The sequence below is a fragment of the Chiloscyllium plagiosum genome, chromosome 47 (genome assembly GCF_004010195.1).
Source record: "Chiloscyllium plagiosum isolate BGI_BamShark_2017 chromosome 47, ASM401019v2, whole genome shotgun sequence".
In the NCBI taxonomy this organism is placed as follows: domain Eukaryota; kingdom Metazoa; phylum Chordata; class Chondrichthyes; order Orectolobiformes; family Hemiscylliidae; genus Chiloscyllium; species Chiloscyllium plagiosum.
Genome location: NC_057756.1, coordinates 6,132,554 through 6,147,163, shown reverse-complemented (window position 1 = coordinate 6,147,163; position 14,610 = coordinate 6,132,554). Strand labels below are relative to the sequence as shown.

The following is a 14,610-nucleotide window of genomic DNA, read 5'->3' as shown; positions in this document are numbered from 1 at the left end:
GAGATTTACCAGGATGTTGCCTGGTCTGGAGGGAAGGTCTTATGAGGAAAGGCTGAGGCACTTGAAGCTATTCTCTTTAGAGGGAAGGTTGAGAGGGACTTAATTGAGACATATAAGATAATCAGAGGGTTAGATAGGGTGGACAGTGAGAGCCTTTTTCCTCAGATGGTGATGGCTAGCACGAGGGGGCATGGCTTTAAATTGCGGGGTGATAGATATAGGACAGATGTCAGAGGGAGTTTCTTTACTCAGGGTGTCGTAGGGGTGTAGAACGCCCTATCTGCAACAGTAGTAGATTTGCCAACTTTTAGGGCATCTAAATGGTCATTGGATAGACATATGGATGAGAATGGAATAGTGGAGGTTAGATGGGTTTCAGATTGGTTTCACAAGTCGGCGCAACATCGAGGGATGAAGGGCTTGTACTGCGCTGTAATGTTCTACGTTCTGTGCTATGTTACACTAATCCCATCTGCCTACACGTGATCCATGCCCCTCTATTCTCTCCCTGTTCATGCAGCTGTCTAACTGTCTTATAAATATTGCTATCGCATCTGCTTCAACCTCTCCCCTGGCAGCGCGTTCTGGGAACCTACTACTCTCTATATAAAAAATATGCCTTGCACAAATTCTTAAAATCTTAAAATCTTCTCCCTCTCACCTTAAACCTATAACCTCCGAATATTTGACATTTTCACCCTGGGGGAAAAGACTCCAAGTATCTACCTTATATGTGCCTAATATTTTATAGACAGGGAGACCCTGCATCTGCGAGTCCCGTTACCGTGGTTTCAGTCACCATGAATTTCCGTGGCCCATACATATTATAGGAAACTTCCCAGAACCAGGGACCAGGAGGCTGCTGGGAAGGTACATCTCCCATTTAAATGAATAGGTTTGCACCTATCCATGGTTTTGGGCTTCTGCAAATAGTTAACACACTCCAATCCAGGCACCATCTCAGTAAACCTCTTTTGTAACCCCTCCAAAACCTCCACTTCCTTCCTACAGTGGGGGGACCAGAACTGCACACAATACTGCAGACATGGCCAAAATAAAATTATATAATTTCATATCCTAAAGATCTAACTCTGAACGGGGAATGCTTCCAAATAGAAAAAAAATCTTGTGAACAATGATACTTTTCAAGAAATCATTCAACTGGTGGGATTTGGGTAGACATTAAGAAAGGTTTTCTGTAAACTTCTATTATTGTGAACAAATTTAGTTTGATTATCACTGAGTTGGTTCGTCCCCTTCCAGGAAAACATAAACTGTCAAGAAACGCTGAAGGACAAAGTGACCATAGCATTACCAGATCATTAGGCTGCTCTCTCATTAGGGAGAGATGACTGGTGGTGCTTTAACCCCAGGGTCACCACACCTCAGGTGACGCGAGAGGTTGAGATGGAGAATCCTCAACTGGTCATACAGCATGGAAACAGGCCCTTTGGCCCATCTTGCCCATGCTAACCAGGTTTTATAAAATGAAGTCGTCCCATTTGCCTGCATTTGGCCCATATCCCGCCAAACCTTTCCCATCCATGTACCTGTTCAAATGTCCTATAAATGTTGTAATTGTACCTGTAGTCATTGTGATTATGTCAGCCAGGTGGACCAGCTGTTAACCTGGCCCAATCAGGGAGCCCTGGCTGACAGATAGGAACAGGAGTGTTAGAGGTTCTGCTCACTCTGAGAGCTGGCTCTGAGGAAGCCAGACCCGTGTTAGTATAATACAATTCTAACTAAAGGGTGACTTGCTGTTGGGCTACTGGCCTCTGTGGAGTTATTTCAATGTGAAAAACAGGCTTAGTGTATAAGCAGCCTGTTTTGACTGGCAATGACCTTGCCCTGGTATGGGAACGGGCTGATTTGCAGCAAGACCTGAACTTGTTTGTGATCACCAAGCACAGAAGAAGGCTTGGGCAAGTGTTCACAATGGCAATGCAGCAAGGAAGGCCAGACTCAGGGTTGTATACATCATGGACAGATTTCAAAATTTAATTCCTGCTCATGCTGTAAGACTCTATGGCTCAATGACCAGTTGAGAATTCTCCATCTCAACCTCTCCCGTCACCTGAGATTTCAAAATTTAATTCCTGTTCAGTGACTGTTCCAGCCAATAACGTGACAGTGCAATTAACCTTGGAAAGGTCACAAAGACAGCAAGCGAAGTTAGCTATCACTGGATTCACAAGGTAGTGAAATTAACATAATCAATGAACCTCAAAATTGACTTACTGTTCCGAACCAAATTTTAAGAAGAAGAGATATCCAACTCCAAATTTATAACTTAAACAGAAATGAACAATTTATTATTAATGCCGTACATTTAACAGAGTCAAGCTATACAACAAGGTAATCGAATTCACGTCAATGATTTTAACTCAGTCTTCTTTGATCATATCCACCACACACACAGTCAGACAGAAACAATGAAAGGGATAAATTGAAAGGAAGTAAACTCACCAGTTTGATAACTGTGATAACAATGAGTACTTTTTTTTTACTAAATCTTTAAATAATGTGTTGTATCATTGGCACATGGGATTGGATATGGTTGAATTTTGAGGTTTCCAGTCCTGCAAACAGCTTCCAACTGGGTTCAAGGATCATTCGTTTTCTTATAAACTGGGATCTTTTATCCAAACATTCAACAATTTATTAACTGAATATCAAGTTAGCAATAATATAACACACAACTTCCCAGAATGTAGCCTTCTGTCACAAAGAAAACCCAGCCACAAACAGTTGAATTGATGATTTCCCTTTTCCAAAGTTCCCTGTGATTGTCTGGCCAGCACTAAATTCCCCTTGATTGACCAATATCAGCTGCCAATCCTTGAGCATAGCACATCCCAGCGCTGAAATGTCTGCAGCATTCTTCGAACAATAATTAACCTGCAGTTATCTTTCCAGGCCTTTCCCAAATGCAAACAGAAATGAAACAGGAGAAAACAGCCGATCAAAGTTCCAAATTCAATGTTCAACCACAGCTCACAGCTCCAAAATGAAGAAAACCAATGATGGTCCCAACATGACATATATCCCTGTTTTGTATCTTGCGTATCTTGTAGATATATCTGTCATTAGGTTCACTGAGCACATAGTTCTCAGACTATACACTTGCTGAACAAATGCAATTTCTTATTTCTCTTTTGTTATAATGTTATTTAATTTTATCTTTGTTCATGGGATTGGGATGCCTCTGGACCCTAGGTCTTTATTTGGCATTTTCTTCAATCTTGAGCAGTCAATGTTGCACCAGCTTCTCAAAATCTCACATCACAGGAGGCTCCCAAGCACTGAGGATGTCACCTAGACAGGGGACGAAACGTCTGCAACACAAATTCCCAGCTCGGTGAACAGAACCACAGCAACGAGCACCCGAGCTACAAATCTTCTCACAAACTTTGAATCTCACATCTTGCAGCTGATGATGTGATGGACCCTTGTGAAAGTCTTTGGTGAAGGAATTTATTCTTCTGTCTGTTGTGTGGCTTCTCAACTTCATTCAAGCTGCAGGAAGAAAAGAGATTAAATCAAATCCAGGCAAGCTTTGTCTACAACCTGTTTCACATTTGGTCTCAAACTTTTCAAAGCTTGAAAACAATAACTGGTCAGAGAATAGAATAAAGTATCCTTTATTGTCACGTGCACTCAAGTACAGAAGAACAGGAGGACAGGGAAACATTTTACCATGTCACCTCTTATAGCATCATCTTGGATACAAAGAGCTGAGGTACAAAACAGGAATAAGAAAGAAAGGTAGTTGCATTACTTTACATAAATAAGACACTGTTAGAGGTTAGTCGTTACAGTCATAGAAACAAATCTCACATGAACGTTACATGTGAGTAGCTGGACACAGGGACTTCCAAATGTGGTCTGACCAGCTGCACCAGTTGTAGTTGCAGAAGGAGATGGCTCTGGCTGATTGCCTTCTGACTGTTTCTGGGGCGTTGGTTCAGATTACGTGAAATGCAGGTACAAAAACAAATTAGAAAGGCAAATGGTGTGTATGGGAGTAATGCAGTCCTGCAGCAGTTATACAGGGGCTTAGAGAGAAAATATACAACAATATTCTTCTGTCAGAGGAGAGCAATGAACATTCATTACTTTAATGTTTGAGATGCAGCTGCTCAATGCATTGTACTGTACATATCCCATGCTCTGACAGCAACTGACATTGGCACATGCGCAGAACAAAGCATGCAAAATGATTGCTGCTGGAATCGCACTGGGGTAAAAATACCACTCCCTAATCCTTCTGTAATATTACAGCCAAATCATACTTGTCCATCCCATTCATGATTCGCAATGCAATCAGATCAAAAGGGGGGAAGTGGGCATAGAAAAGTACAGGACAGAACAGGCCCTTCTGCCCACGATGTTGTGCTGAGGATTATTCCTAACCTAAAATAAAATAACCTAACCTATGCATCCCTCAATTCACTGCTATCCATGTACATGTCCAGCCGTTGCTTAAATGTCCCTAATGACGCTGATTCCACCACCACCACTGGCAAAGCATTCCATGCATTCACAACTCTCTGCGTAAAAAACTTTCTTCTGACGATCCCTCTATACCTTCCTCCTAATATCTTAAAACTATGACCCCTTGTGGCAGTCAATCCTGCCCTGGGGAAAAGTCTCTGACTATTGACTCTATCCATACCTCTCATTACCTTGTACATCTCGATCAGGTCACCTCGCTTCCTTCTCTCCAGAGAGAAAAGTCCGAGCTTATTCAAACTCTTCAAAGTCTGTGAGAAGATTTGTAGCTTGGGTGCTCGTTGTTGTGGTTCTGTTCGCCGAGCTGGGAATTTGTGTTGCAGACGTTTCGTCCCCTGTCTAGGTGACATCCTCAGTGCTTGACAGCCTCCTGTGAAGCGCTTCTGTGTTGTTTCCTCCGGCATTTATAGTGGTTTGTCTCTGCCGCTTCCGATTGTCAGTTCCAGCTGTCCGCTGCAGTGGCCGGTATATTGGGTCCAGGTCGATGTGTTTGTTGATAGAATCTGTGGATGAGTGCCATGCCTCTAGGAATCCCCTGGCTGTTCTCTGTTTGGCTTGTCCTATAATAGTAGTGTTGTTCCAGTCGAATTCATGTTGCTTGTCAACTGCGTGTGTGGATACTAAGGATAGCTGGTCGTGTCGTTTCGTGGCTAGTTGATGTTCATGGATACGGATCGTTGACTGTCTTCCTGTTTGTGCTATGCAGTGTTTTGTGCATGAGCAAAACCAATGTGGTGTACAAAATCCCATGCAAGGACTGCACAAAACACTACATAGGACAAACAGGAAGACATCTAATGATCCGTATCCATGAACACCAACTAGCCACGAAACGACACGACCAGCTATTCTTAGTAGCCACACACGCAAATGACAAGCAACATGAGTTCGACTGGGACAACACTACTATTATAGGACAAGCCAGAGAACAGCCAGGGAATTCCTAGAGGCATGGCACTCACCCACAGATTCTATCAACAAACACATTGACCTGGATGCAATGTACCGGTCACTGCAGCGGACAACTGGAACTGACAACTGGAGGCGGCAGAGACAAACCACTATAAATGCCGGAGGAAACAACACAAAAGCGCTTCATAGGAGGCTCTCAAGCACTGAGGATGTCACCTAGACAGGGGATGAAATATCTTATTCAAACTCTCTTTGTATGACAAGCCGTCCAATCAAGGCAGCATCCTGGTAAACCTTCTTTGCACCCTCTCCAAAGCCTCCGTATCTTTCCTATAATTGGGTGACCAGAACTGGACACAATATTCCAAGTGCAGTCTCACCAGGGTCTTGCAGAGTTCTAGCAAAACCTTGCGGCTCCCAAACTTGATCTAGATTGGAGTGGTGCTGGAAAAGCACAGCAGGTCAGGCAGCATCTGAGGAGCAGGAAAAAGCACGTTTCGGGCAAAAGTCCTTCATCAGGACTGAAGGCAGGGAAAGTCCAGGGAGGGAGATGGGGCTGGGGAGAAGGTAGCTAAGAGTACAATAAGTGGATGGGGCTAGGGATGAAGGTGGCAGGTCAGAAAGGAAGGTGGAGCAGATAGGTGGGAAGGAAGATTGGCAGGTAGGACAGGTCATGGAGATGGTGCTGAGCTGGAAGGTGGGAACTGGGGTAAGGTGGTGGGAGGGGAAATGAGGAAACTGGTGAAGTCCACATTGATGCCCTGGGGTTGAAGTGTTCCGAGGCGGAAGTCCCTCTTAAACTCGATCCCCCTGTTAATGAAAGCCAAAATACCATATGTTTTCTTAACAACCCTATCCACTTGTGTGGCAACTTTGAGGGATCTATGTACTTGCGCACCCAGATCCCTCTGTTCCTCCACACTGCCAAGAATCCTTTCTTTAATCCTATATTCATCATTCAAGTTTGACTTTCCAAAATGCATCACTTCGCATTTATCCAGGTTGAACTCCATCTTCCATTTCTCAGCCCAGCTCTGAATCCGTCTATGTTTGCTGCAGCCTGCAATAGCCCTCGATATTATCAATGGCACCTCCTACCTTTGTGTCATCTGCAAATTTACTAACCCACCTCTTAACCTCCTCATCCAAGTCATTTATAAAACTACAAAGAGCAGAGGCCCAAGAACAGAGCCCTGTGTGATCCCACTCAACACTGTCTTCCAGGCAGAATACTTTCCATCTACAGCCACTCTCTGCCTTCTGTCAGCCAACCAATTTTGAATCCAGACAGCCAAATCTCCCTGTATCCCATACTTCCTGACTTTATGAATGAGCCTAACATGCAGAACCTTATCAAATGCCTTGCTGAAGTCCATGTACACCACATATGCACTGTTCAACCTTTGTCGATCTGTCTCATCACCTCCTCTAATAACTCAATAAGATTTGTGAGGCATGACCAGCCCATCACAAAGCCATGCGGACTGCCTTTAATCATGCGATGCTTTTCTAAATAGTCATAAATCCCATCCCTCAGAATTCTTTCCAAAACTTTGCTGACCACAGACAAAAGACTGACTGATCTGTAATTAAGATACTTAAGATACTGCAGAGAGTTAAGTTTTACTTTATAGAGTACTTCTACTGGTTAGTGATTCTAGAACTAGGGAGAGATAGTCTGACAATTAGAGCTAGGTGAGAGTTTAGGAAGCACATCTACACACATAGGCTGGGAGAAGGGTTGGAACTCTCTTTTACAAACAGCAGTGGGTACTGGATCAGTTGTTAGTTTTTAATCTGAGAGAGGTAAGGTTTTGTTAAGCCGAAGTTTTAAGTGAATAGGAGCCAAAGGCACGTTGATGAAGTTAGACCTCAGATCAGCTATTGAATGACAGAATTGGCTCAAGGGGCAGAATGGCGTTCTCCATATCCCATAAGCATTTTCCTATTTGCGAAAAAGTCATTTTGAGAGGTGAAGCTGTGTCATCGACAGTTTTGTGTCTCCTCTGCTTCCGAGTTGCTGTTCAGATGTTTGAACATTGTGAGATAGAGGCAGTTTGAATTAAATTTTTAAAAATCTGAAATTAAGTATCTCATGATGACCATAGTCAAAAAAAACTCCCCTGATTTATGAATTTACCAATGTAAGGGGAGGTGATGACCTCGTGGTATTATTGTTGGCCAGAGACCCAGGTAATGTTCTCAGGATCCTGGTTCGAATCCTCCCATGGCAGATAGCGGAATTTGAATTGAATAAAAATCTGGAATTAAGAGTTGATGGTGACCATGAAAGCATTGCTGATTGTCAGAAAATTCCGGTTCCCAATGCCTTTTAGGGAAGGAAATCTACCATCCTTACCTGGTCTGGCTTACATGTGACTTTAGATCCACAGCAATGTAGTTGACTTTTAACTGCCTTCTGGGGCAATTAGGGTTGGGTGATAAATGGTGGCCTGGCCAGCGATGCCCTCGCCCTCTGAATGATTATTTTTAAATGTCCTTTTGGGGAGGGGAGGGGATTTCACCTGTCTCTACCAGGATCTGAACCTACATGTGACTCCAGATCTCACAGTAATGTGGTTGACACCTAACCACCCTCTGGGGCAATTAGGGATGGACAATAAAGCCCACATTTGGTAAATGAACGTAAAAATAAAACGCACCACTGCCCCTCCCAATGTTCTTCTCTGTGGGTCAGTTTGATCTCGGTAGAGCCTATGCTGCTGTCCAGTGGGGGAATGTTCTATCTGTGTGTCTATGTGCAATAACAAAGTGAGGTTTTCTGTTTCTGTGTATCAAAACTGAGGTTGGTTTTTAATCTGCAATAGCAGGAACGAGGGGTGAGGCACAAAAATCGGGACCACTTGTGTTAGTCTGAGTTTCTCTGATATCTCAGCATCAGTGATTCAGCAAGCCTATGGCGGTGTTGAGGACTTGCATTGTCACAACAAATCATTTCATTGATCAGGCACAGCTCAAAGGTGACGTGGGAGTCAATTACACTCTGTGCACTTTGCTTAACGGTTGCAAAGTTCTGTTCTTATAAGGCACAGGGTCAATAACGAGGAGGGCAATAATTTTCAAGTGAAGGTTTGGAGGTGATTTGAGGGGAAGAAAATTCACCCAGAGGGAGCGTGGAGATCTGGAATGCACTGTCTGGGAGGGTAGTTAAGGCGGGAAATGTCCCAACGTTTAAAAAGTACTTGGATCAGGCAGGGCTCGAAATGTCATAACATTCAAGGCTGTGGGGCTGGTGAGGAGGCAGAGGGTGGTGGTAGAGGGTTGTTATTCAGACTAGAGACCTGTGACCAATGGTGTCCAGCAAATTCATCAATCTTGATCTGGTCAAGCCGGGTATCCCAACTCCTGAAAGTTCTCATTCACAACAAGGTCCCTTTCCTGAGTGAAAACTGAAGCAAAAAACTCATTTAGGGTTTCCCCTATTGGCTCAGACTCCATGGACAAGTTTTCTATAATATCCCTGATCGGCCCTACCTTCTCCCTGATCATTCTCTTATTCCTCACGTATGAGTAAAATGCCTTTGGGTTCTCCTTAATCCTTCTTGCCAAGCCTTTTTCGTGCCCCCTCCTGGCTCTCCTCAGTCCATTTCTGAGCTCCTTTCTAGCAAGCCTGTAATCCTCTCAAACTGTGCTAGATCCTTGCTTCCTCCACCTTGCGTAAGCTGCCTTCTTCCTTTTGCTGAGAAGCTCCTCTGTTCTTATCATCCAAGGTTCCTTAATCTTACCTGCCTCAGAGGAACAAATTTGTGCATAACTCATAACAACTGTTTCTTAAATAGTCTCCACATGTCTGCTGTACCCTTTCTGTGGAACAATTGCTCCCAGTCTGTACTTCCCAACTCCTGTCTGATAGCGTCATAATTTCCTGTTCCCCAATTAAATATCTTCCCTTGGTAACTGTTCCTTTCCCTCTCCAAGGCTATGATAAATGTGAGGCAGTTGTGATCAGTGTCACCAAAGTACTCTCCCACCACGAGATCTGACACCTGTCCTGGCTCTTTGCCAGCACCAAATCCAAAATGGCCTCTCCCCTCGTCGGTCTGTCTCCATACTGAGTAAGGAAACTCTCCTGAACACACCTGACAAAAACGGCTCCATCCAAACCATCTGCACTTAGGAGGTTCCAGTCGATATTGGGAAAGTTGAAATCATCCATAACAACAACCCTGCTACTTCTGCATTTTCCAAAAGCTGCCGGCCTATGAATTCTTCAATCTCTCTACTGCTATTAGGGGGTCTGTAGAAAACCCCTAATGAGGTGGCTGCTCCTTTGCTGTTCTTCACTTCCACCCTTACTGACTCAGTAGACAAACCTTCCTCAACAACCTTCATTTCTGTAGCTGTGATGCACTCGCTGATTCACACCCTCCTCTTTTTCCACCCTCCCTGTTCTTTTTAAACGTTCTAAACCCTGAAACATCAAGCAACCGTTCCTGACCCTGTGAAACCCACGTTTATGTTATGGCCACAATATAATAGTCCCAAGTACTGATCCATGCTCTAAATTCGTCACTCTTATTTCTGACACTCCTTGTGTTAAAGCAGATGCACTATAATCCATCCTTTTGTTTAATTGCATGAGAAACCTTCCTGATAGATTCAGTACATCCTGTCATTGCCCCATCTGCAACTGCCCCCCTCTCAGACATGTGGCTCTGATTCCCAGCCCCCCGCCAAACTTGTTTAAACCCTCCCGAACCACACTAGTAAATCTCCCACCCAGGACATTTGTGCCCCTCCAGTTCAGGTGCAACCCGTCCTTCATGTACAGGTCCCACTTTCACCAAAAGGTATCCCAATGATCAGGGTATCTGAAGCCCTCCCTCCTGCACCAGCCTCGCAGCCAAGTGTTAAGCTGCATTCGCTGCCTGTTCCTCACCTCACTATCTCATGCCACCGGTAGCAAACCTGAGGTCACTACTGTACTCGTCCTGCTCTTCAGCTTCCAACCTAACTCGCTGTTGTCACTTTTGAGATCGTCAATCCCTTTCCTGGCTATATCATTGGTGCCAATATGTACCACGATTTCTGGCTACTCCCCCTCCCCCTTCAGAATCCCGTAAACCCGATCGGCGACATCTCAGACCCTGGCACCTGGGAGGCAATATACCTTCCGGGAGTCCCGTTCCTGACCACAAACTCTCCTGTCAATCCGTCTGACTATTGAGTCCCCTACCACTAGCACTTTTCTATTCTCCCCCCTTCCCTTCTGAGCCACAGTGCCAGAGCCAGAGACCACCCCCACCTGCAGAATCCAAAACAGTGTTTTTTGCTGAGGGGAATGGCCACATAGGATCCCTGCTCTGATCGTCGGTTGCCTTCCCTGACTCTAACCCAGCTGCCCGTATCCTGTGTCTGGGGAGTGACCACCTCCCTGTCAATCCTCTCAATTTCTCCCTCAGCCTCCTGGATGATCTGTTGTTCATCCAGCTCCAGCTCTAGTTCCCTAACTCAGTTCGAGGAGCTGGAGTTAGGTGCACTTCCCGCAGATGTAGTCACAGAGACACCATGTCTCTCACCTGCCACATTCTGCAGGAGGAACATGCAACTGCCCTAACATCCATATCCCGCTACTCTGAAAGCCCGCATTGATTGATCCCCTGTTTTAAGACAGTCATTAAAGTCAAAAAACAAAGGATTAGCTCCTTCAATTTATAGCACAAGGGTTGGCATGTTGGCTCAGTGGTTAGCACTGTTGCCTCACAGCGCCAGGGACCTGAGTTCAATTTTAACCTTGGCAGACTGTTTGTGTGGAGCTTCTTTTTGCAAATTTTCCCCGTGTTTGCGTGGGTTTCCTCCAGGTGCTCCAGTTTCCTCCCAGATTCAAAGGTGCAGGTTAGGTGAATTAGCCATGCTAAATTGCTCATAGCATTCAGCGATGTGTAGGTTAGGTGCATTAGTTAGGCTTAAAATGTAGGGTAATAAGGTAGGGGAATGGGTGAAGTTGGGTTACTCTTCAGAGGGTCAGTGTGGACTTGTTGTGCCAAAGGACCTGTTTCCACATGAGGGAATCTATGATTCTATGACTTTAATCAAAGGAAGTAATCTTATTCACAACTACAGATCCACTCTTCTTGAAGTAATAGAACAGTACAACATAGGAACTGGCCCTTTGGCCCACCATGTTCGTACTAATCAAAATGACATTGTAAACTAAACCCATCTTCCTGCACACCATCTGTATCCAGTTATTCCTTGTCTGTGTAGGTGCCTGTCTAAATGTCTCTTAAACTTTGTTGTCATATGACTGGCACTGGCTTCCTTAAAGCAGAGGTTGTTGGTTGTGGGGGGGGGGTTCATGATTAAGAAGTATACCTACATTTACCCCTTCACCTAACACTACGAGCAATTTAGCATGGCCAATTCACCTAACCTGCACATTTCTGGATTATGGGAGGAAACCGGAGCACCCGGAGGAAACCCACACAGACACGGGGAGAATGTGCAAACTCCACACAGAGAGTCGCCTGAGGCGGGAATTGAACCCCAGTCTCTGGCGCTGTGAGGCAGCAGTGCTAACCACTGTGCCACCGTGCCGCCCAAAATCCGGAATCTGGAACTCACTCCGTGTAAGTGGGGGGAGACACAGAAATTCTCATCACAGTTTTGATTCTCTCTCAAAGGTAACCCCGAGGATGTTGATATTGGAGGGTTTCTAAGATGGTGACAGCATAGAACAGCAGATGGTCAAGAGATGATGCTTGAATTCTCGCTCAATGGTAACTCCCAAGAATTTGACAGTGGGGGATTCAGTAATGGTAATGCCATTGAATATCAAGGATGCCATGTTTAGATTCTCTCTCGATGCTAGCTCCCAGGGTACTAATAGTACGCAATTCAGTCATGGTAACACAGTTGAGTAAACCGGCAATAGTGAGATTCTTTCCCAATTGTAACCCTCAGAATGTTGTAAGTGAGGCAGGGAGTAGGGGGAGGGGTGGAGGTGGTGATTCAGGGATGGTACTGCCAGTGAATGTCGACACGATATGGCTCGATTCTCTCAAAGCTAACCCCCAGAATCTCGGTAATGGGGCTCAGTGATGGTAACAACATTGAATGTTAGAAGCAGCATGGTTCGATGTGCATGTGTGATGCCAAAGCAGACAAGGCTATGGGGCCAACTCCTGGAATGTGTTGCCAGCAGAGGTGGTAGAGGTAGGCACATTTAAGATGTATCTAGACAGATACATGAATGGGCAGGGAGCGGCGGATACAGATCCTTAGAAAATAGGTGACAGGTTTAGATAGAGGATCTGGTTCAGTACATGCTCAGTGGGCTGAAGGGCCTGTTCCTGTGCTGTATTTCTCTTTGTTTTTTGTTCTAATGGTAGGGTCTTGGGGAGTGTTGTTGAACAGAGAGACCTCGGGTTGCATTGTCCCTTGAAAATGGCATCCCAGGTATGTGGTGGAGAAGGTGCTTTCCTTCAGTGGTCAGAGCATTGAGTACAGGAGTTGGGATGTCATGTTAAGGCTGTATAAGACAATGGTAAGGCCATATTTGGAGTACTGTGTACAATTCAGGTCTCCCTGCGATAGGAAGGATGCTATTAAACTGGAAAGGGTGCAAAAACGATTACGTGAAAAGGAGCAGCTGGATAAGCTAGGACTCTTTTCCCTGGAAAGTAGAAGGTTCAGGGCTGACTTTATCGAGATTTATAAAATCATGGAGGTTCATGGATAGGGTGGGTAGCAAAGGCCTTTTACCCATGGTAGGGGAGTCCAAAACTAGAAGCCATGGGTTTAAGGTGAGAAGGAAAAGATTTAAAAGGGACTCAAGGAGCAACATTTTCACACAGAGGATGGTGCATATATGGAATGAGCTGCCAGAGAAACTGGGAGAAATGAGTACAATTATGACATTTAAAAGACACTTAGATAGGTACATGGATAAGAAAGGTTTGGAGTGATATTGGCCAAAAGCAGGCAATTGGAACTCGTTCAGTTTTGGGAACCTGGTCAGCATGGATGAGTTAGGCTGAAGGGCCTGTTTCTATGGTTTACAACTCTATGTCATAAACACAACCTACCGTACTTGTCTTTTACAGTCTTATTGCATGGGTTAACATTGACCTTTCACTGCATTTCCCACTGGGCCTACTCTTATGGAGATGATGCCACTGAGTATTGTGGGAAATAAGAAATGTAGTTTTCTGCAGGCGATATAGAAATGTAACTGTTGTAAGTGCTAGTGGAGTGTAATTTCTGTAGATGGGGGAGGGATGAGACATTATACAAACGGTCATGGAATTCTTGTAGTGAGTAGTATACTTAAGGCTAAGACTTTAATGAATATAGGGGGTCTTTTAAAGAAGTAGTTTTAAAGAAAATAGTTTTAAGCTAGAAAATAACTATGGAATGTTGTAGCAGAAAGTAAGGGTATTTTTCCAAGGTCACGGGACAGCCTCGTACTGAGATAAGGAAAGAGAAAAACAAGTGAGGTAATCATCTTAAGGTTAGGCCAAATAAGGGAATGAAATGAAATAAATGATTATGATAGGGTAGGAATAGGAAAAAGGAATGTGGGCCGGCGACACACAGACTGTACAAAAATGATTGCATAATTGATATCCTTGCACTCATCACCAGGCCAGCAATAGGGAGTGACCAGACTTGTAAATTTGTAATAAATTGTCCTTGTTTCCAGGGCTTTGTCTCCGGCAGATTTATAAGTGAGTTTTGTTTCTAACACCGGGATCTCTGGTTAACTGGGTCCTGTCGGATTGTGGCCTTGTCGTTTTGAACAGATTTGAACCCTAGGGCTAAGATAACTGGGATCTTGGGATTTGACACAAATACGTAAACCCTTAACCAGCATCACCCACGATGTGTGTGGGGTTAGATTGCTGCTTGTGGGATCTTGCTGTGCTTACGTGTTTATTAATGTTTCTAGCCTCTGGTCAACTGCTCTGCAGTGATGTCTGTGTATTTCAATGTCGCAGTGATGGTCAGCAATTCATTCATCCTGTAATAATTAAACTAAATTTTCGAGAGAGAGAGTGAAAGAGTGAGACGGGGAGAGAGAGGGAAAGGGGGAGGAAGGAGCAAAAGAGAGTGATGACTGTTCCAGTGGAAGGTTCATTGGTTTAAAATGGATTTGAGGCCTGTGGTTAAAGGAACCGGGGCATTGGAATTGTGACACAAACTGGTTATACCCCCAGGGTC

The 14,610-nt window shown here is 44.5% G+C and overlaps 1 long non-coding RNA gene across 1 annotated transcript in view; it reads right to left on the bottom strand.

Annotated features, from left to right (window-relative positions):
• Positions 1–3,352: 3,352 nt before the first annotated feature.
• LOC122544261 overlaps positions 3,353–14,610 on the bottom strand; it is a 48,410-nt gene continuing 37,152 nt past the window's right edge. The window contains exon 3 of the long non-coding RNA XR_006310303.1: positions 3,353–3,519. This is a non-coding gene — a long non-coding RNA (uncharacterized LOC122544261). The remainder of the gene's footprint in view (positions 3,520–14,610) is intronic.